Source organism: Carettochelys insculpta, chromosome 6 (genome assembly GCF_033958435.1).
Source record: "Carettochelys insculpta isolate YL-2023 chromosome 6, ASM3395843v1, whole genome shotgun sequence".
Lineage (NCBI taxonomy): Eukaryota > Metazoa > Chordata > Testudines > Carettochelyidae > Carettochelys > Carettochelys insculpta.
In genome coordinates this window covers 90,514,135-90,536,780 of record NC_134142.1, presented here as the reverse complement: position 1 = coordinate 90,536,780, position 22,646 = coordinate 90,514,135, and the positions used below count along the sequence as shown (strand labels likewise).

At 51.1% G+C, this 22,646-nt stretch overlaps 1 long non-coding RNA gene across 1 annotated transcript in view; it reads right to left on the bottom strand.

Annotated features, from left to right (window-relative positions):
• Positions 1-3,590: 3,590 nt before the first annotated feature.
• LOC142014121 (uncharacterized) overlaps positions 3,591-22,646 on the bottom strand; it is a 107,501-nt gene continuing 88,445 nt past the window's right edge. Inside the window, exons 3-4 of the long non-coding RNA XR_012645871.1 lie at positions 6,390-6,481; positions 3,591-3,616 (exon numbers count right to left, since the gene is read on the bottom strand). This is a non-coding gene — a long non-coding RNA (uncharacterized LOC142014121). The remainder of the gene's footprint in view (positions 3,617-6,389; positions 6,482-22,646) is intronic.

Sequence of the window (22,646 nt, the reverse complement as noted above, 5' to 3'; positions counted from 1 at the left end):
CGAGGTGTTTTGCTACAGTTGGCTTCCACCGCCATCCTCAGCTCCATGTCAGGCCCGTGCAGCTGCTCTATTGCCCCTCATGTTGGCTCTAGCAAAAGCACAACCTCTTTCCTGGTTCTGCACTGGTGTTTAGGGGATGTCAAACTTTCAGGGCTGCGCCCAGCATCAGAGCAGATTTGGGCTCAGGCACTGACAGACAAGCCTCTGGGGTCAGTGGGGGGGCAGAGGGGAGCCCTCTACCATCCTTTTGGTTTTGTCTGACATGACTGAGCAGAGCTTGTGTGGGGAGTGCAAGTCATTTTTCAAGGGCTCATATGTTTGAGAGAGCAAAAAGCCACTGATGAGCCAAGCAGCCCCAGCATGGATATGCTGCCTGTCCATTGGCTCCAGTAGTCACTGTCATATCCTGGTCTGAAACCTGAATGTGAGAAATCCATGACAGGGGAATCAGAAAGGTCTCCAGGGAGTGTGGCTACCCCCCATGTCCCCACTGATCAGGCCTACAAAGGAGAGGCTAGAAAGAGGGCAGTGGACGAGACTGACGGTGTCAAATCTAGGTTTCTTCTATTACATTGGTTCAGGGTGGCTGAGAGTCAGCTCTGAAGGAGGCAATGATGTCTCCATTATCATGGAGCCCGGCTGCTCTTTCCCTGCCTTTGCATTCAGGGAGGGAACGACTCCGTGTCACAGGCAGGACTGTGCCAGACATGGTGAAGAAATTTTAGAGAAGAAAAGCAGATGGAGCAGGTGGGATCCTGTGAAAACAGATCTGCTCAGGCCTGGCCTGCTCAGTAATCCCCCAGATCTCTGCTTCATTCACTGAATGAAGCTGCTTGGAGTTTTTCCATAATTCCTCTCTGTACGATACCCCTCCACACCCACCCACCATACAAGGCTAGGCCATGTCTCTGTGCGTTGCACACTTGGGGTAGGGACAGCAGGGCACAGCATGAGGGCAAGGAACAGCATCAGTAGGTTATAAGTACGAGCCATTGTGCAGAGACAGAAATAAAAGGTGCTGTGCTTAACACCAGGCCTCCACAGTGGCGAGGAGAGCAATGAATAACAATAGGACACTCATTTGGAGGTGCTGCTTTTTTCCCCATTCTCTGGCAGAAAAAGCAGAGCTGCCATCCCCAGCAGCCTCCATGCCCACAGCAAGTTCCCGCCTGCTCTACCACAGCCAGTTTCACTGCTTCCTTCATTGTGGGTTTGCCTGAGGTAAAGGGCTCCCACCTGGGGATGCCAAAGGGCGACTGGGTGTCCAGCCTGTGCCTTGAAAGTCAAGTGACTTGAGCAGGACCTGGTAAATCCAATGAACCAAAGAGAACAGGGGGACAGTATCAGTCAGTGAGGAAATCCATTGCCATGCACAGACTGGGGAGCAGGAGCATGGTGTTGGGCGGCAGGCAAATCCATTACACTCATGAATTGGAGAGAGCAGAGACCTAGCGCCAGCAGGGGCATGGCGCCAGGTGACTGGCACAGCTGTTCTCTACCAGACACATTGGCAATTCCAGTGCAAGGTCTATAGATTCATAATCTGGAGTGGCTTTTGGATGGTACCTTAATTCTGCCCCTGCCAACTCTCTGGCCTGTACTCAATTTGCCCTGCACGATTTGGCAGCCATTCCTTGGGGAGTACATACAACCGCTGTCCATCCCATCTCAAGTTCTTGCTCTGGGCAGTTTACAGGTAAACTGACAGCAGGGGGCATCCAAATGCAGTAAATATTCTCCCTTAGCCGGTGCTGTGCTTGGGGACTGGGATGAGGGGGACCCAGCACATGAATTAAGCTTCACAGGAGACACTGAAGCAGCCATAGGACTGATCTCTCTGCTGCAGGAGGCACAGCAGGGGGCTGGGGAAAGAGGCTGCACCCCATCCTCCTGTAGGCTGAGAGCCATGAGAGAGGCGAGGGGGCTTTACTGTCCTCAGCCCATGTTGTCTGTATAAAAAGCAAGATTAGGAATGAATTGGCTTTGGACGTGAAGAGCTGGAGACCTGCCTCACCCCTGCTGCTCCAGGACCGGAGGTTTGGCAACTCGCTGCCTGAAAGTATGTGATGGGACCCTAGGAGGTGATGCTGCAGGGGCAACAGCTGGTGCCTGCTACTCTGGGGTTTGCTAGACAGAGGGAGGCGAGGAGCTTGTGTGAGGGATTGGAGTGAAGATAAAAGCTCTGCGGCCACCTAGGTCCCGCACAGCTGCTGGGCATGAGGTGGGAGGGCAGGGAATATGTAGGGCCTTCTGAAGAGAAGATGGGCTGGGAAATGCTGAGCAGTATTATTGCTTGCACAGAAAACCCTGTGTGACCAGGGATGCAGCTGAGTGAAGAAGGCTGCACTTCCTACTTCTCCTGGAATAGCAGTAGCTTGAGACATGAGTTATCTCTTCCCCCACCTACCCTCAAGATTTCCCATTCCTCCCAAGTCAAGGGAAGTCACTTGTCTCCTGCAAGAGCAGCATCGGGCCTCTAGCTGTGATCTAGGCAGGAGCAGAACCCCACGCCTCCCATTCAGTCATTCAGAAGGCAAGAGAACTGATGCATCTCTAGTGCTCCAGCCCATTCTCCTGCTCCTCCTCCCCATCAGTCTAGGATGACAGACCCCTTCAAGGGCTTCTTTAAGCAATGTCTGCACTCTGCAAGGGCTCTGCAGTCCCAGCATGCCACCAGCCCTCTGGAGCAAATGGGCGGATTCCTGCATTTGTAAGTGCCCAGCAATAATGATAATTTGTCTCGATTGCCCAGCAATAGCAATCAGCTCTCGTACAGGGACTTTGAAAGGTGGAGCCAGAACATCAGGACTTGTAGTCACATTTTTCACAGGGTTTTTCAGCACTTTAGCAGGAGTGAAAGTTCTAATGGGAGCTCTGGTTTCTTTGCAGTATTTCCAGCCCCTGAGGAGACCAGACCTGATGTATGATCTGGCTATTGGCTCCCTGAGGTAATAAAAAGCCCATGAATACCAAACACAAATACTCCTGGGCTCTGATCCTGGATGAACATCTGGCTCCCTGCGTGGTTTAGGGAAGTATTTTCCCCTCTCTGGGTCCCAGGCCTGGTCGACATCTTAAAATTAGATTGATCTAACTATGTCACCAAGGGCTGAGAAAAACCTCATGTCCTGTGCAACTGTTAAGGTTGACCTAATAACCCCAATCCCTAGACACCACTAGGTTGGTAGAAGAGTTCTTCCATCACCCCAGCTACTGCTCATTTTAGTTCTTTCAGCCTGGACGACACCTATAGTGATGGAAGGGATTTTTCTGTTGGCTTAGTAAATGCAGCTCTTTGAGGGCAGGCAGCCTCTAGACCAGTGCTCAGCAACCAGTATCACCCCTTCAGGCACCCTTCAGCACTTATCATTTCACGGCACACCCAATGGATATAACCCAATGCCTTCTGCCTCCCAGAACCAGGTACCCCCAGCCCCTACTCTAACTCAATGTCTGCGACTCACCAGAGACTCCGCCACTGCGGCCTTGTGCGTCTCCCACCGAGCAGTGGGGCGGATGCGCAGAGTGGCGGACAGCACTCCTGGTGCCCTGGTCTGAGGCACACTAAGCACTGCTTTGCCGCACATCCCTTGTGGAGCACTGCACCAGCTCTAGCCTGTGGGTGGAGAAAACAGAACCCAAGATTCCTGTGTCCCAGCCCCCTGGTTCTGATTATCAGGCTAGACGCCCAGCCCAGGATAGAACCCAGGAATGCAAGCTCCCAGCCTCTCTCCACTCTAGCCAGAAGACTCCCACCCTCCTCCTGGGGGGCAGAACTCAGGACTCCTGGCTCCCAGCCCCAACCACTAGACTAGATTCTGAGGCACACTAAGCACCACTGTGTCGAATACCAGTGTGCCACAGGACTCTGGTTGTAGAGCACTGCTCTAGACGATGGTGGTGCTGCAGTGTCCCAGCTGTGCTGCTGTAGTGCAGCCACAGCCTCAGTTTCCATTTGCAAATGCAAACGATGCTATTTAGTGCATGTGCCAAGCTAGACCGGCCGTTAGTCCTGTACCTAGGACCTGGGTGCACAGCCCTAATATTCCCCAATGACACAGGCATAGGTCTGCCGCTAACTGGAAGCTCCATCTCTACTCTTACAGCTTCCTGTTCGCCTCCATTTCAGTCCCTGCCTTCCGCTTCCTCCTGCCTGCACTCTTGGTCTCCAGCGCGACTGTGAACGTTTTTTCTGGGCTCCCACTATGCTTGGACTAGCCTCAGATGTTTCCCTCTTTGACTCCTCTTCTCCTCATCATTGTGCCTTGGCCTGGTCCTCGGTATCATATACTCCACCAGCACTGACAGCTTGGGACCCTACCGTCTTCTGCAACCGAGAAATGCCACATACTTTACAGATGAGCTACAAAGAGGGACGAATGGTATTTGTGCCCTTTGCTATTTGTCTCTGGTGCAGATGTTTCGATGAGTGTATGTTACAGGTCCCCCTCTGTTACAGCACCAGCAACAGCCTGAGGTAGTGGTTCAGTGCCTGGCGTATTGGACAAAAGATGGAGACCGACACACTGACGTCAGAAAAACCAGCCTTTGACCAAGTGCTTTTTCCTGGAGGACTAGAACGAGAGAGGGGTATCACAACACACAGAGGTGCAGATTTTAGCCCTCAGCTCACACAAGAAGGGATTTTTTTAGTCACGTAAATTTAAAACAAAAGAAAACTTTTACCGGAGACTCGGGGGTGTCATTTCAGGCTATGGTCGGGAGAGGCAGTGACAGCCGTGCCTGACCACAGGGCAAGGTGGGAGCAGGCCTGGCTCCGTGCCCCCAGAAGGGGTGCGGCTGAGGGCACTCAGCTCTCAGGCCCCCTCCCAAGCTAGTGGAGCGGCAGAGAGGTACAATGCTGCTCTAGCTCCTCTGAACTGCTCCGCACGGCAGTTCCAAGGGGCCAGGAGATCCTGGCTGGCCCGGGGGCAATTTCCCCTTTTAACCCCTGCTGGTGTGTGTGTGTGTCTGGGCTCCCCATTTCCCTCTTGATATGTATGTGTGTGTCTGGGCTCCCACCTCCCCTCCAGGGTGCACGTGTGTGTGTTTGGCTGAGCTCCCCAATTCTCTAGAGTGTGCTTATGTGTATGGCTTGGTTCCCCCCTTCCCTGTGTGTGTGCGCGTGTGCGCGTGTGGGGCTTGTCTTCCCACTTCCTTCTGGTGTGTGTGTGTGTGTGTGTGTGTGTGTGTGCGTGCACGCGCACGTGCACACATGCCTGCTACAAAAATGCCTCCATTAGTAACTGATGGGTGCGCTCCCATGGTGACACACATCTGAACAAGCACATGTGACCTCAGTATTGGTGCATAAGGCAAAACTCACCCCACCCATCCCTCTGTCCGGACCCCCCGCACTCCAGCTAATACTTAAATTTCTTGCAGGCACAATTTTTGCACAGTGCTGCCGTGCCCCTCCCCCCAGTGGGGAGAGCAGGTTGTGCTAGCACACTACCTGTCAGAAATGTGTTACTTTCACCCCGGCTGTGAATCTATACAAAGAATTGGAAGGTGGTCTCAGTCCTAGTGTTTTTCTAAGGATTTGAGAGTATAAACATCACCTCTATAACAGACACTGAAGGCACTCCAGCGTGAGAGACTCAGCTCCCCTCAGAAGTAGTGCAAAGCAAACAGGAGCTGAGATTACTTATCAGTTGGAAGAGAAGGATAGTACAGGAGAGACGCAGCTAGAAAATGGCTGGCTGCTTAGGACAAAGATATGCTGTTTCTGCACAGTAACCAGTAGCAAAGGTGTTCTGGAAAAAGGTCCTGAGAATTCAAAAGTGCCTTTGCTATCCTGCTGGGGAATCAACATTTGTGTGTAACAGTCTGGGCCCGGCCTGGTAATCGGACCCAACCCTTTGTAAGAGTCTCTCAGACAAGTGTGAAGTGGAACTAAATGAAAGAATAGATCCCTCACCCTGGCGTACTGTCATTCCTGCCAAAACTGGAGAGTTGGAAAACTTTTCTAAGTTTCAAATGTTATTTATGCAATGTTTGTGGTGTGACAGCAGGTTTGTTTCTTGACACAAGGAAAGATCTGACCAGGTGGTCATTCTTTAGCTTTGCTGCTCTTGGAGTGAGCATTTCTAGGTGATAGAGCAAAGGATAGCTAGCCTGGGGGAGAGTGGAGGGAACTAGTTTTTCAATCAGTGTAGCTGGTGGGTGGGGAGGGGCGACTCAGAGAAATAGCAGAGCCGGAGATGCACAAATAAAGAAATGTCCTCCATTCCTCGCATGCCTGGGTAGACTGGAGGCAGGAGCCAGGGGTATTGAGTGGGGGAGGGCTGCTGCCCTCCCTTAGCCCCTGTCAAGTGAGGGCCCTTCTCAGACTTCTGATGAACAGCTGGGAGGAAGGCTCAGGAGGAAAGAGTCAGGTTCCCCTCTACCTTTCTGATGAGCTGCAGCTCAGGGTTCAGGTCATTCATCTTCCAGGCCAGAGGGTCCTTCAGAAAGCCAAGACTTGATTCTTCTGGTATTTCTGAAATCAAAAGCAAACTGGTAAATGTCTTTTAGTTGCCTGTACACAGAGCAGTGAAGGTGGACAAATGAATCACTTTCTTCCTTTATAGTTCTCTTTGAATACTGCTTCTTGGAATCAGATTTGGAGCCTGTACCCGGCACTGCTAACTGCTGCTGATTTTCTAGGTCTCTGGCTCCCCAGTGCAACTTTATTCCAATCCATGCAATGATTGCTCTAATTAAACAAATAAATCTCATTTCTAATGAATATCTGCAATGAGATTTATGTGACGAGTCACAGCAGGACGTGTGTTACCAGTCAGCTGTACAATTTATTGGGCCTTCTGGCTAAATATTGTCCTCTTGGGTCAATAAGCTTTAATGGTGATTGAGATCTCCAGCCTATCTCTGCTTGGGTTTAACCCTCTGTTGTTGGCTTAGTGACCAATCCTGCCATTCCTCCACATGCAGAGCTCCCTCCCTGACTTCCCTAGGAGGTCCTGGCAGAGAGAGGGCCCAAAGTCCCATATACCAGGCTAGTAAGTGGTGTGCTGCTGCTGGATAGATAGGCTGAGTCTTGTTATCAAGTCTTGGTATTTGCATTGTGTAATATCAGGGGTCAGGAACCTCTTGTGTCACATCTTTGCATCCCATAATCCGATTGGTACAAGATTTAAAGTACAGTATTAGCTAGAGGAGAGACAAGGCCCAAATCTGGGCCCTCCAGAGTTCCCAAGGGACTTTTCAGGGTATCCAGGTTGTGCTGAAATGCATAGACTGACCTTGTGTCATCTGACATATATGGTCCTAGCATTTTGCTTGACTGTCCTTATCTCTCTCTCTTGAATGATTAATAGCAACTATGATAACACCTACCTCTGGTTATCAGTAGATCTCAAAATACTTTGCAGAGGAGGGTTGATATCATCACTCCCATATTGCAGAGGGGAAAACTGAGGCACACAGATGGGATGTGACTTGACCAATGTCACCTAGCAGTTCGTGGCAGAACCAAGTGAAAACAACCTAGATCTCCTGAGTCACAGTCTGGTGCTCTGTCCATTAGGCTGCATTGGTTCTTTCGTTCTATTCAGGCCCACCAGTGGTGGTGGGGGGGCGGGAATAAGGGGAGGCTGTTGCACTGGGGCCCAGCATTTCAAGGGGGTCCAGAATTCTGGCCCCTTTGAAATACCACAGCAGCACTGCTCTGCGCGGCTCTGAGAGAGGGGCGGAGGCAGTGCCATAGCTTGAGTGGTGCTAAGGGCTAACTGCACGAGGCCCCACCCAGTCCACCTGTGGCCCTGCCCCTTATGGCAGTACAGAGCTGGGCCCTCCTTCCACTTTTCCGGGGGGGGAGCCTGGGGTGGCTGTTGATCCCGCTGCTTCTATTCCCCACCGCTGAAACCAAAGAGAGGTGTTTCCAGGACCACTTAAGAGACTTTCAGCTCTGACCTGTTACTATACTCTGTCCTCAACCTCCTCCACAGCTGCGCTCTACTAGCAAAATGGGGGTCTCTCAGGTTTGCATTTCCGACTGCAGTCCCCCGCCTCATGTGACTTTGTTCCCTAGATGCTTTTCACTGAAATCCCAGTAGTCCTCATCCTGCCGAGACACAGAAATCCACATCTGGAATTAGGATCAAATGAAGCTCTGCGCATGGAGACGTCCATGTGGACTTTTACATTTGGTCAAGATCTTGGTTCCAAGGTCTTGGAGATAAACACTGGGTTCCTACTTGTTTCTGGCGAAGCTGCAGCAGAGATCAGTATTGCATTTACTATGCCTCGTACTTACACAGCCCAGAGAACAGGTGAGTTGCAGTAGAGGTGGCTCAGCATCCAGAGTGGAGGGTATAAGGTTCTCTGAGGCTGCTTCATTGGGGTAGCCCTTCCAGGAAAAGTATCACTGCTCTGCACTCCAGCAGCACCACTGTCAGGCCAGAGGGATCCAATAATGCTGACATTAGCCCAAAGCATTGGCTAGAGCAGGTGTGGTGAGTCCCCATCCATGGTTCTGCTTGGATCCAGACCCTGAGGCTCCCCCCCCACAGCATCTGGCCCACGGTGGAGTTGGTGGGTGGCTGGGGAGCAGGAAGCACCTCTGGGCTGCCAGGAAGCTTCACATGGCTGCTCTGATTGGCCAGAATTCCAGCCATTCAGAGCAGCGGAGGGTGGCGCCTGGGAGCAGAGGAAAGGGGAGCAGAGCCGTGTGCACCTGGAGGTAAGCAGGTAACTGCACCCCCATGGCCCAGACCCCCACCCCTTGACCTGTCCTGTGCCCCTTCTGTCCAGACCCCCCCGCTCCCACCCCAGCTCCCCACCTCCACCCTGCTCCTGTCCCCTCCCTCCCAGACCCCTTGCCCCCTCCTGGACCCTCCCTCCCAGACCCCGCACCTCTCTCCTGCACCCCCCTCCCACCCTGCTCCTGTCCCCTTCCTCCCAGACCCCTCACTCCCACTGCTATCCTGACCTCTCTCTTCCAGACTCCAAACCCTGCTGCACCCTTCCTCCCACCTAGACCCACACCCCCAGCCTGCACCCAGCCCCCGGCTTCTCCCACCCAGATTCCCCCCCACAGCCCACTCCTGCACCTCCCTCCTGCCCAGACCTCACAGCCCCCATTCAGTCAGGGCCACATCAGTGTGTTTTTTTTCCCCATGTTTCTCACTGGTGCAGCCCCTGAAATGCAAAGACAGTCTCCAGGGGCCAGAGGTGCAGGCCGTGCCAGAGCAGGGACGGGCTGATTCCTTCCTTTGTGGGGTTGGTCAGGCCCTACCAGGCTACACTGCCTTCATTGGGCACCTGGCAACAGAGGATGCAGACAAACTGGAGGAGACACCTCAGAGAAGAGTAAAATAAACAAACAAATAACTCCCACATGCCTGGCAGGCTTGAGTAATCAGAGACGAAGAGAACTAAATCTATCCAGCTTGGCTAAGCAGCCAGTAAGGGGGCGGAAGGCCAAGAACAGTCTAACGAGAATCTGAAGAGACACCTCGGAAGTGGAGAGATGTTGAGAGCGGTCCCAGGAGGATAACTCGGAGAAATGGAATGGATTAAGAAGGGGAAAATCCAGCATGCTGTGGGCTCATCTTCCAGAGTATGCAGTGGGAGCCTCATCATTTTGACCATTTCGCATTGACTGGGCTGAGTTGGGAACATAGACTGAAGGGACCCAGAGCCCTGAAGCACAGACTGAAGACATCCATCCCGCTTGCTCTGGCATCGAAAAGGAATGAACTACAACACTTGTGGGGTTTTTCCATTCCTAAGGATTCCCTGCATACAGGGGACTTACCCAGTCCTGATCCTGCTCACATGAGGCTGGGCTAGTCACAGGTTTCAGTTGCTTTGGCCCAGAGGGGAGGTGATCCTCCTATATCCTGTGGCTGCCTGTCCATCACCCCACTCCTTCCCCAGGATACTAGTTTAGGTATGAAGTAGGGGCCCATTTCTGTACCATGGCACCGTGGGCTTTTTGTGCCCCTTATTCAAGGACTTTATCCAGGGTGCCAGGACATAGGTTAATAGTATTGGGTAATGTTTCTATTGTAGTAGCATGCTGAGGTCCCAGTGAGAAACGCACACGAGGAGGTACTGAGGCATCACATGGCACAGGGACTAGCTGAGAATATCCTGGATTTCCACGGTGCTGGGCCAGGACTTCACAGCTCTTGTTCTGCTCCCCCTCTGCCTTAGGGCGCATTAGTGTTTAAATCAGCTCATGAATATTCCACTCACATTTCATACTTGTCAGCCTGGTGCAGGCCCAGTGCTGTGTTATCATTTGCTGCCTTGCCTGATTCATACTGCCATTGTTTTTCATCCCTCTCTGGGAGGGCCAGCTTCCAAGGGGAGCACTTGCCTATGAAAAGGCCCCTGCTCTCCAAAAGGACATCTAACTGGCTCCCCATCTCCACTCTGCAGGCTCTTCCCCCTTCCTGTTCCTCTGTTGGTCTTAGGATGGCGTCTGATCGTCACAGCTGCACCCTCTGATTACTACCCCCAGCAATCTCACCTGGGGCAGGAGGAGACTGCCACTGGGGCTTGGATGGCACAACCATCTGTGCTCAGCTACAGGGAATAGAGGTCTCTGGAAAACGTGCTGGTGGGAGAAAAGCAGGACTTTAAGATTAGTGGATGGGGGGATTTCCCAGAAGAGTTTCTTCCCCCCTGGTCAGTGCTTGTCTACAATCAATGGTCTAGTTTTTAAAGTGCTACAGGACTGCCTGTTATTTGTGACGCTACAGACTAACACCGCTATCCCTCGGAGGCACATACAGATAGTCTAGTTCCTGTAGCTCACAGCCTTTGCTGTGGGCTGGGAGAAGGCAGATTGCAGGAGAGAAGCTAGATGGCTTAGACTGTAACTCAACATTCTCTCTTCCACAGCGTCTATTTTCCAGCTTTATGGTGTAGGGGGAGACGAGATTTAAGAATTGCTCTCGTGTTAGCAAAACAAAAAGGCAGTCCAGTAGCACTTTAAAGACTAGCAAAGTAATTTATTAGGTGGTGAGGTGTTGTGAGACAGACCCACTTCTTCAGACCATAGCCATACCAGAACAGACTCTCGTGTTGGCAGTGGACTACAAGGATACCAATAGAGCAATGGTGACGTTCTAAGGAATTGATCAGTCTGAACAGTCTGACTGTGTTATAAGGCCTGTACAGGTAACAGCTAAGGCAGGGCGGCCAACCTGTGGCTCTGGAGCTCCATGTGGCTTTTCAGAAGTTAATATGTGGCTCCTTGCATCGGTGTCAACTTTGGGGTTGGAGCTACCGGTGCCAACTTTCCCATGTGCTAAGAGTGCTTGCCGCTGAACCCTCAGCTCTGCCCCCACTCTTCCCCTTATGGTTTAGTCCAGGGTTTCCCAACCTTTATCTAGTTGGGATCTGGTTTTTTTCAGTGCCTTTTTTTGCGGCCCAAAAATATAAACACGTATTAAAAAAATGAAAAATGAATCAATTTTCACTGTTTATTATTTATTCACAATAATAATAGTACATAGCAATAATCTGTATATTTTTCTAATGACCAGTATTTTTTCCCAATGACTGGTACTGCGCCGGGTACCACACTTTGGGAGATGCTGGTCTAGTCGATGGTCTAACACAATAACCACTGTCTGCATATGGCTTTTTGGCCGGTAGAGTGTGGCTAGTTGGCATGAATAGTTAATATATTTTCAGAAAAATGTGGCTAGTTCTCTATAGCAGTAGCTACTATGGTGGCTACTGCTTCAGAAGTAGTTGGACAGCACAGGTCTAGATGGTGCTTGGTTTTGTCATGAGTGCAGGGGACTGGATTTGATGACATCTCGAGGTTCCTTCCAGTTCTGTGATTCTGTAATTATGAATACTGTAACAAAACAGCATGTGCCCCACTGCTGACTTCTGGATGGAACTGTTCAACCTTGTGTCTTAAGCCCCACGCTGCTGTCATGTAAAGGAGAATCTCCTTTAGCTCACATTGAAGGCACCTCTGCTTCTGAAGCAGAAGAATCTGAGTTCTAACCTCAGTTAAATGAAGCACAACACGAGGTAATAAGGTTGGGCAAGTCTCTGTACAAGTGTTAAGCTGGAGAGGCTGCATTATTCTGAAATCCCGATGGCAAAGGCTGGTCTCCCAGAGTGCCTGACAGTATCAGCCTTCCCTTAGGACAGAGGATCCCTGTTCAGCGAGATCTTCCATCTTGCAGCCCTTTGCGGGGTAACAACAAGTCCCTCCATCCCCTCTCAAAGCACTGACCGCAGGGCAAAGGGATTAGAAAGCAGCAACCCTGACCTTTGTCTACACGTGCACGCTACTTCGAAGTAGCGGCACTAACTTCGAAATAGCGCCCGTCGCGGCTACACGCGTCAGGTGCTATTTCGAAGTTAACTTCGACGTTAGGCAGCGAGACGTCGAAGTCGCTAACCTCATGAGGGGATCGGAATAGCGCCCTACTTCGACGTTCAACGATCGGATCGTCGATCCGCGTCCCGCAACGTCGAAATTGTGGGGTCCTCCATGGCAGCCATCAGCTGGGGGGTTGAGAGACGCTGTCTCTCCAGCCCATGTGGGGCTCTATGGTCACCGTGTGCAGCAGCCCTTAGCCCAGGGCTTCTGGCTGCTGCTGCTGCAGCGGGGGATTCATGCTGCAGGCACAGGGTCTGCAACTCGTTGTCGGCTCTGTGTATCTTGTGCTGTTTAGTGCAAGTGTGTCTGGGAGGGGCCCTTTAAGGGAGCGGCTGGCTGTTGAGTCCGCCCTGTGACCCTGTCTGCAGCTGTGCCTGGCACCCTTATTTCGATGTGTGCTACTGTGGCGTGTAGACGTTCCCTCACTGCGCCTATTTCGATGTGGTGCTGCACAACGTCGATGTTGAACATCGACGTTGGCAGCCCTGGAGGACGTGTAGACGTTATTCATCGAAATAGCCTATTTCGATGTCGCCACATCAAAATAGGCTACTTCGATGTAGGCTTCACGTGTAGACGTAGCCCTGCACAACCCCATGTGAGGGACCAGACCTCCCCTCTTTGTCACCCACTGAATGCCATGCTCACCTGCTAGCGGCTACATGCCCAGAGGCCTGAAATTATTCACAATAATAGTACTACAGAGCGATCATTTGTATATTTTCTGAAACCTGAGGCCCGTGCTTCTGAGGGCAAGTACCTATGTGGCGGAAGCCCAGAGCAGCTGTGTGTTTCTGATACTACATCAGGGCCGTGGGGAGCCGTTTGGGAGCAGGGCATGCAAGGCAGCAACCAGCAAGGACTTAGCCTCCACGTGCCTGTTTCTGAACACTCAGCAGAGAGTGGACTTAATGAAGCTCATTTACCTAATTATTTGAGACCAACCTCTCCATCATCCCCATAACGTCTCAGCTCTGCCGGGCTGGGCATTACTCATCTAGCCAGTTACCGTCTTTGCCCTCCTCCTCTCTGCCTCTGGCAATCTATCACTGCTGTCCAGCTCTGTGCTACCTCATCGCCGCACTCCGGCTTCCTCAGGCCTGGCTGACGAGTGCCGCCGAACTTTCCCGGGGACACCGAATGGGAGAAGAAAAAGGGGCCAGCTCCCGAGTAAGATGCATGCACCTGGGAGGATAGGCGAGGGGTGGCGGTGGTGGCGATGTCTGTGCGTCACTGCAGCAGGACAGAGAACAGGAGGACTGGCTCCGGGCTCGGGGAGGAGAACAATGTGCACAAGATGGTCTCTGAGCTGTGCATACAGCACAGCTGTGGGCCAGAGGCGGGTGAGGATACGTGTCCAACACACATCAGCACAACACATTTGTGTCTGGTGTACTTAGAGCAGATGCGTCTCCCTTCCCTCCCTTGATCAATGTCCCCTTCGCCAGCTCCCTCCCTGCTTTAGAAGACCTTGCTCAGCAACTGCCACATGCACCTAACTCCTCTGACTTTTAATTACTACATATCAAATGTCTGAGTCAGCTTTGTGATGCAGGCTAGGGGCAGGGATGGCCTCTCCCACCCTGCTCTACGACTCCCAGCATCCCCCCGGCTCCCAGCACCCCTGCTCTGGGTCTGTGCTAAGCAGATTAAAATCTTACCGCATACCAGGTTCTGGAGCAATTAGTCACTGTAAATGGGACTTTTAATTGCCCCTATGATTTATGGAGCCCATGCCACATAATTAAGATTCATTCTCAGCTGCGATCAATGAGCCAAAAAGAACGACCATGTTTTTATTTGTATGATTGAAGAGCCAATTCCCTCCGGAGGACTTGCGTCGAGTTCATTCATCTCAGAGGCCCCTTTGAGCACCCTTAATTGGCATCGCACCATCTTTTCTATTAGGCACCTTGGCCTGGGCTCTGGTGGGCTTGCCTCAGAGCTGCGCATATGCCCTCATCCCTCTGCCGCTCTGCTTCGGATGCAGTTCTTCCTTTTCACAGGAGCAAGGAGTGCACTGAAGTCATCTGTATCCTGTGGGCCCATTCCCCTGTCCCTTGTATTTCTTATGCACTGATCAGCTAGGTAGGGAGGTTTATTTTCTGCAGAGCTTTACATCATTTTGCTTTCCTGCACTGTATTCCAAGCCCCCAAAGACACCATCCACAGCAAGTAACTTATCTATGTTCCTGGTGCAAACTCTCCAGCGCTGGACTGGGGTTTTGGACACGCGTTTGTTGGAGGGGGGAAAAGGGGCTGCATAAAGCTTTTTTGGCTGTTGGGAACAATTTGCTGCAACTAGCGCTGTGGAGCATTTACAGGTTGCAATGTGTGAATGGCCTTTCAAATCGCATGGCCCCATTAACTCTGCTCCCTGACTCCTCCTCCACGCTGGAGACAGAGGACTGGATGACTGAAAGGCTGAGAACCAGGATGAGGGCTTCGATAAGTCGTGCATGACATGCGCCCAGGCTTGCGACGTGTTCTTTTCACAAGCATTCTTTACAAACATGACCCAGCCTGGGCAGCAAAACCCTGGGGACTGCACCAAGGCGAACCTGAGGGCTGCATTAGAACAATGGTTGGTGGATACTCCTCTCACAATTCCCACAGCTCTGGTTGAGGTATCCCAGCTCCCCGGCACAGCAATGTCTCGATATTTCTGTCCTTAGGGGAGATCTATCTCCCAGGACTGAGCTGCCACAGGGCTTCTGGGTCATCACTCTACCCGATGGGGTTCCAGGGCGTGACGTTACCTTGTGATTAATCACAAATTAGCTGTATTCACAGAGCTCCAGTTTTCCATTTTCTTTCTGGTTCTGAGCTGTCTGAGAAAAGCTTTGTCTCATGCCAAGTCCCCTGTCTGTGTTTGGGACTGGGGTGAGACAGGCAGAAAATGAAAATAAATCACTAATTCCTCCTAATAATGCCTGATTTCCTGATTTGATATCCTACATTAATTCTAATTACTCGCCCAGAGTCAGGGCATTAATCAACACGTTAAAGCTACTTTTTGCTAAGCAACCAACGTGCCAGGCATCTGGCATGGCAGCCATGCCCAGGCACTGGGGATATGTCTCTGTCACGCCAACTCGTGTCTTTCTGACCCTTCCAGGGGCGCTGTGTCTTGTGCCTTGACCTGGCAAGGTAGCCGCAAGCACTGGCTGTGTAGGCAGCTGTTCTATGGGCCTCAGAGGAGTAGGGCAGTGAAACGGGTAAGTCTCCGGCACCTGCTCTTGGGAACTGCTGCCTCAGCGGTTTCAGAGGCAGGGACTTACTTTGGGGCTTAAAGATCGCAGCGGAAGAGACACATGCTAACACGATCATTGCCATCTCCTCGACGGCATGTAGGGCAGATGCCACGCAGAGTAAAGGGGGTGCCACTAATGGCTGGGTGGGAGGCAGGAGTGACTGACTGGCTGTGCAGGAGATGCCAGTGGCTTCTGGAAAAGGTGCGTGGGGCAGGATTAGAATAGTCTGGGGATAGCGGGTCAGGACTGAGATGTACTGGGGAAGCCCAGGACCATCAGGGAGCGCTCCAAAGACGAATGGAGGTGCACTGGCAAAACTCAGTGGGAAGCCAGGCTAGGTGTTGCATGGAGTGCTGCAGGGCAGGATTGAAGTGCCTGCAGCGTCCCGAAGAGCTGGCTTCGGCCATCACAAGCCAAGCTCACCAAATTCACTCTCAGCTTGGATATGGTGCACAACCCCACCTCTCCCCAGCTTCCTGTGTTACCCACTCTACAGCCAGAGCCTGTGACCTGTTCTCCTGATGTCCCTTTAGCTGCAGGAGTGACACTATATCACACAATGCAGTAGTGAGGAGTCTCTGCCTTCCATTCCCTTCCCTTCCCATTGTGCCTTGGGTCAGCATCTCCACTGGTAAAAGTGCTGTAAGTCCAGGATGACTCTGGGTACAAACTATGGACAAAGGCAGCAGCAGTTACGCTTTCATTATTTCTGCTGTCGCTGGAGGAATAGGCAGAGCATAGGCACCTCAGACTCCTTCAGCCTGGTTGCCCCTGGCCAGGGAAGGATTAGCCCTCACCAGTGAGCAATGCGTTACACCAGAGAATTTAGAAAATGGCCTGTGACCTCTGAACGACTTTGGAACTTTCGGATGTTCAGAAATAACTCTGGGGCTTGTTGCAGAGCAGTAGCCAGGTTAGTTTCCTTTAGCGAAAACAAGGAGGAGCCTTGTTGCACCTTAAAGACTAACAAATTTATTGGGCATAAACTTTCATGGGCTGGAATACGAGGCTTCTGCTGAAGTGGGCTTCAGCCCAAACACACGTATTAGGTGCCACAGGACTCCTCATTGTTTCTGGAAAGTGTATAAGCAGAACCAGATGTCATTGCCCAGGCAACAGCTGACACGCTTTTGGGCCCAAGTGGTGAGCCAGGATGCAGGGCTTTCCTACGCTGTTTCTGTCTGAGGAAGAAACAGAGGCTATGGATCAGGTACTTCTGTGGTTCAACCATGCTTATTTACAAAGACCATACACAAAGTCCTGCTTCCCTGAACACAGCAGGAAAAAGCAACAGCAGGCAAGGGAGCTGACAGCCTCCACGGGCCCCTGGACAAAGGGGTTGGTGGTGGCTCCGCTCTCCCAGCAGGGACATGGCCTTAGGCAGAAGGGGTGGGGCTGTGGAAGCTCCCTGTGCTGCCCAGAGTGAGCTGTGCTTCCTCTCCTCCCAGCCCGTAGACCCATGTGGAGGGGCACTCTGGCAGCGATTTAAAGGGCCGTGGCAGCTGCTCCCCTTTGCCTGCTGCTCCCTGGGTGGGCCTGCCAGCAGGTAGTTTCCCTGCTTACTACTTGCATGCCAGTTTTCCAACCAGTCCTGTGCCCCATGAAGCTCTATCTCTGTTCCCTTGCAAGGTTTCACTCTCCACCGCTTCTTTCTTGGTTTGCGGGTTCTCCTGGCTCTCTGGTTGCTTTCTGCCTCTCTCTCACCTACACACAGGCTATGTAAGTGGACGCCAGTGGCAGGCCCAGGCCAGCTGACTCACGGTTGGGCTGCAGGTCTGTTTCATTGCTGTATAGATTTCTGGGCTTGGGCTGAAGCTCCTGGTTCTATGACCCTGTAAAGTTGGATTGTCCCAGACCTCGGGCTACAGCCTGGAAATCTCCATAACAATTAAACCTTCCCATAGTCTGAGATCCATAAGCCCACATCAGCTGGCATGAGCTAGCCACACGGGTTGAGCTGCTGTGTAGATATACCCACAAGTGCAACCAACTGATCACTCAGCCCCTGTCTTTATGGTCAGTCCTTGGAGAAGCCTCTCAATCTACATAGCTTATTTCTTGCTCATGTCTTGCCATACTGCCCTGGCCTTGGGTTTGATTTTTTCAGCTATTACAACACAATTAGTCAACTAATTGTTTTGTTCATTCCATTTGAATGCAGAGGCAGGGATAGCTCAAAGGTCTGAGTAATGGCCGGCTAAACTCAGGGTTGTGAGCTCAGCCCTTGAGGGGGCCATTTAGGGATCTGGGACTAAGAGATTGAAAAAAAAATCTGTCAGGAATGGTGATAAGTCCTGCTGTGAGTGTAGGGGACTGGACTTGATGACCTCTCAAGGTCTCTTCCAGGTATATCTCCTCAGGTAAACAGCCATCAGCTTGACCCAGGTCTGTGACTGATGATGCTATTAACACCTTCAAGCATAAAACTATAAAAATATCAGCTATGACTCCTGATAGGAAATACCCCATGTTTCCACAGAGTTCTTCCTCCTAATAAACTTTGCAGATTACACCAGATAATCTCCTCACCCATTCCTGAAATGCAGCTATTTCTGGGGTGAGGCATGATGACTATGTAACAACTGACAACGAATGCTAATTGAACATTTAAGAGAGGAGGTGAAGAGAAATGGCACTTAACTGGAGATGAAATTAAAGAGGTAGAGAGTAGTGAGTCACATTACATCAGTGGATCTTTGATAACCATATATAATCAGGCTCTCGGTTTGCTATCTTCCAGTTCTTCTGTGCTGTGTGGTGACCCACTGGGGCGTTGCTTCAGTCCTGAGAGAGCAGAATAACTCTTCCTGGATCACCAACACCGCCATCTGTAGCTTCTAATTTTTCTTTAGAGTTTTCTCATTTATGCACTGATCAGACAGACCTTGCTTAGCTTGTAGCATTGGAGAGAATCACAGCCCAGGGTTGCATGGGCCCAGAACACCATGGGAATGACAGGGACAGAATCAAGTGCCAGAGCAATGCTCTCCTTTCCCATTTCATTTCTTCCCTCTGCACATGCAGCTCATGAATTTGCAACTACAAAGTGAGGTTTGCCAGTGGCAGGTCTACTGAGCGCAGGAATAATGGAGGAGGATTTGGGTAAAAAAGTTCCTCTGTGCAGAGGGTTGGGCTGGCAACTGATATGTGCTGATTGTTGGTCCTACACAGGGCTCTAGTATGCAGATTATGAGGTACTGAGTCCTCAGACATTGGCTGAAGAGCACAATGAATTTACTGAACATCATGCAAAACAGTAGTTACTCCAAGCTTTGCAGAGGATCTCTTTATTGCTGGGCTGTGGAGTGCTGCGTCCCCGTAGGGTCCCTCTTGAGCAATGCACACACAATTGATACTGAACTCAATTGATGTGGTAGGATCACCGCAGGGACTTTGAAATGGATTTCCTCCCTGTCCCCATGTTGCCCTTCAAGGACTGCATCACCATCAGTGAGGCAGGATGCCCTCCGTGAAAAGGGGAGAAAACTAGGTGTGTGATCCAAGAATGACATCCACTGCAGGGACACATTCTACCATCCAAGAGACTGAAGTCCACCAAGAGATTTTCCTCTGAAAATCTCTTACCTCAACATGTCATTGTGGAAGGCTACAGAGTGACAAGATGGCAGGAAATGCTGGAGAACCTGGAATATCAAGAGACACAAGATGGGTGAGGGAATACGTTTGGACCGACTTCTGTTGGTGAGAGAGAAAAGTTTTTGAGCCACAGAGCTATTCTTCAGGTGTCATTCCCCCATCAAGCCTGTACTCCCAAGGACTCTTCAAGACAAGTGACAACACCATCTCTTGGCTGCAGTATTGGAGAGACAAGTGATGAGGAAAACTACCCAATGGAATGAGGGATCTGGGGCCAACCAATCAATCAATCTGTCTCTTCTCAGCACTCCTCTACATTACACCTCTATTACAGCGGGTGATTTATTAGACCTCTGATTGTAATGGCTGTTGCATCTCTTCACACTGTCTCTGCTGAGCTGGTATATAGATGGATAGCTGGCAGTTGAAAGGTTAAGTGTATGCCTTCCCCAGTTGCTTCTGGGGAATGATGCGGGCAACTCCTTTGGATTCATACGTAGGTTTTAAGGCCGGTAGAGACAATTATGCTAATCTAGGCTGACCTGCATAATGCAGGCCATTGACTTTTGCTCAGAGATTCCTGCGTCAAGCTGAGTAGGAACGGATCGTTGAGACAGACACCCAATCTTAATATAAAGACCACCAGAGTGAAGAATCCACCACATCCCTAGGTAAATTGTGCCAGAGATTTAAAAAACAAAGCAAAACAAAACAAAAACAACCCCCTTATTTCCAGACTGAATTTGTTTTAGCTTCCAGCCACTGGATCTCTTTATACCTGTACCTCATGCAGCTAGATTAAAGAGCCATGCACTATCAGAAATCTCTTTCCCAGTGGGCACTGTTAGATCATCAAACCACCTCTTAACCTGCTCCTGTATCAACTAAAGAGACTGAATTGGATTTGGCTGCAGGATTAAAAAATGGCAGGACTCATGCTTACTAGGCACACTGCACTGTCTTCTCCTGGTCTCTCCAAGGGCATCCCCTCCAGGTCTCAGGCTTTGAGCCATCATCTGAGTTCGGTGTGGCATCTCACAATTCTCTCCCTCTCAGCCCAGGCCGTGGGTTGCTGTCCCATGGTACTCGTTGTGATTACCTCAGAAGGTCTGACTTATGTTCAGATTCTGCAATTCTTCTCCCTTCTCTGGGACCAGGACAGTGGTAGCCAGTGACCAAACAGTCTGTTTAAAGCAAAAATGTTATTTACTTAGAACAGAAGCAGTTCAGAGAAAGCACATAATAAAATGCATGAACCACACACTGCATGCCTGTCTGCTTTAACCTTCTTTGATACAGGGACCCGAGAAGGGCAAGCTCCCCAGAACTCTCCCAGAAAGCCTCTCTTGGTCTCTCTGTCCAAGCTCATTGGCAGCACCCTAGACAGCCCTTGGCAACTCAGCCCCCTTCACGGGAATAAAGACATTCTTTAAATATTGTAGCTCTTTGGCTGGCGACTCCCAGCTCTGACAAAACAAGGTTTGCAACAGGAGACAGGATTTCTGAAGTTTACAGCCTGTTCCAAAGTCTTTCAAGTATGTGCCTACACGTTCTTACCTGGGAAGCTATTGTGTTGCTTCCCTGTGTTTTCTTCCCCCAGCCTCCCACTGCACTAGATCAGTGCATTCACACAGGCATGTCTTAACAACAATACACAATGCCCACTCGCTGCTCAGGTCACGTTCAGGAGTCAGAAAATTGTTGCATCTCAGTATTCCTAACATTATGGCAGATTATTACATAGCAGCTCCACCTCTGTCCCAGTGACCATGTGACGGAGTGGATGACCAGACCCCTCTTCCTGCTTGACCTTCCGCATAAGGTGAGGAAGTCTTCAGCACAGTGCCACACCCTGGTCCTATATTCTTCTGTCGTCTCCCCACCACCAGCACCCAGCTATATACAGGAGTTTTCTCCACTCCCAGCACCCCTGATTGACTGAGTGACTGACTGACTGACTTCACCCTGGTTGCCCCTCCCTCCCTCAGCCTCTAGATCCTCAGGCCAGCAGGTGTTGCCAATCTTCAGGCAGGCATCAGGCTTTTTCACCAGCCCCAATCTTCTCACCAGCTTCAATCTATTCCTCTTGATCGGAGCAGAGGAGGTAAGAGCTCTTGCACCAGTATCCTGCCGCAGATCACCACCAGAGCAGGCCAGATCTGCACCTGTGAAGCTCCTTGCTCTCTTCACTCTGGGGTCCCCACCAAGGTGAGCTTCTGCTAGGGCACCTCCAAAGGAGCATTTGGCTCATTCAGCGCCTGCTTGCTCGTCTTCCTCCCCTGGTTTTAGTGAGCTGCGGATCCCCACGGTACAGCAAGTGAGCGCCAGCAGAGGACTCCAGCAGCCGCCTGGCTTCCCAGAGCCATCTCTATGACCCCGTGGGTGCAACTGAATCATATGGCTCAGAACAAATTCACCAGGAAGGACTAATTAACTGAGCAGGGATCTCGGACACAGGGAACCACAGTGGCCCATAAAGCAAAGCAGCAGCAGCATGCTTTGCCGCTGGCACATGCACCCAAAGAAATTAATATGCACCAAGCAATGGGGAAGGGGGAGAGGCACTCCGAAAGTTCCCCTCATTAGCTCATTGTTCCAGCTGAGTTAATGACCCACCCGCTCCTTGCAGCCCTCGCTCCGCTTCCTGTTAAATGGCGCTACGAATTGATGGAGAGGGGGCTAAGGAAGCATCCTCAGGCCTCTGAAAGGAGGACCAGGGGAAAAGCCATCCCTACCAGCCTGGATGGAAACGGATACTGGAAAAGGCACCATCATTCATCTGCTGGCAGCCCCTCAATCAGCTTGAAGTACACGCCTGACACAGGAGTGTCCGGCCTATGGATGGGGGAAGGTGATCATGGTTTTGTTTGAAAGGGCATTGGGGCTGGCAAAACTGGAGCGCATGTGCAAGGGGGAAGATAACTCAAGGCAGGGCATGAACACAGGGGAGCAAAGGGGGAATGAGAGGAGCTAGGCAACGCATGTTCTGGGTGGAATAGGAGGCAGGACAACAAAGATGAAAGCATCACAGGGAAGCCTAGGTTGCAACAGGGTAATACCTCTATCTAATTGTAAGATGCAGCACCCACTGCTTCCCGATTCAAGTGTCCCCCATTACTTCACTGGGTCCTCAAAAACAGCAGGCATCCTGCTAGCCCAACCCTCCCCTCTGCCCCACCGTGGGCAGTGATTAATCACATCAGGTCCAGCTGCCAGCGAGCAGAGAGACACACACAAGCAGGAATGGGACTGTCCTTAGGAGCCCAGGCCCCTGGCATATATGACAGCACCACCTAGTGGAACAGGAACTGCACATCCATGTGACGCACATTTCACGTATGTGGCAGAATGGCACGTGTTTGGCACATCTGCAAAACAAGCACGCAGATTCCGGGGCAGGGATTAAATTCAAGTAAATAGTTATTGAAAAGAGA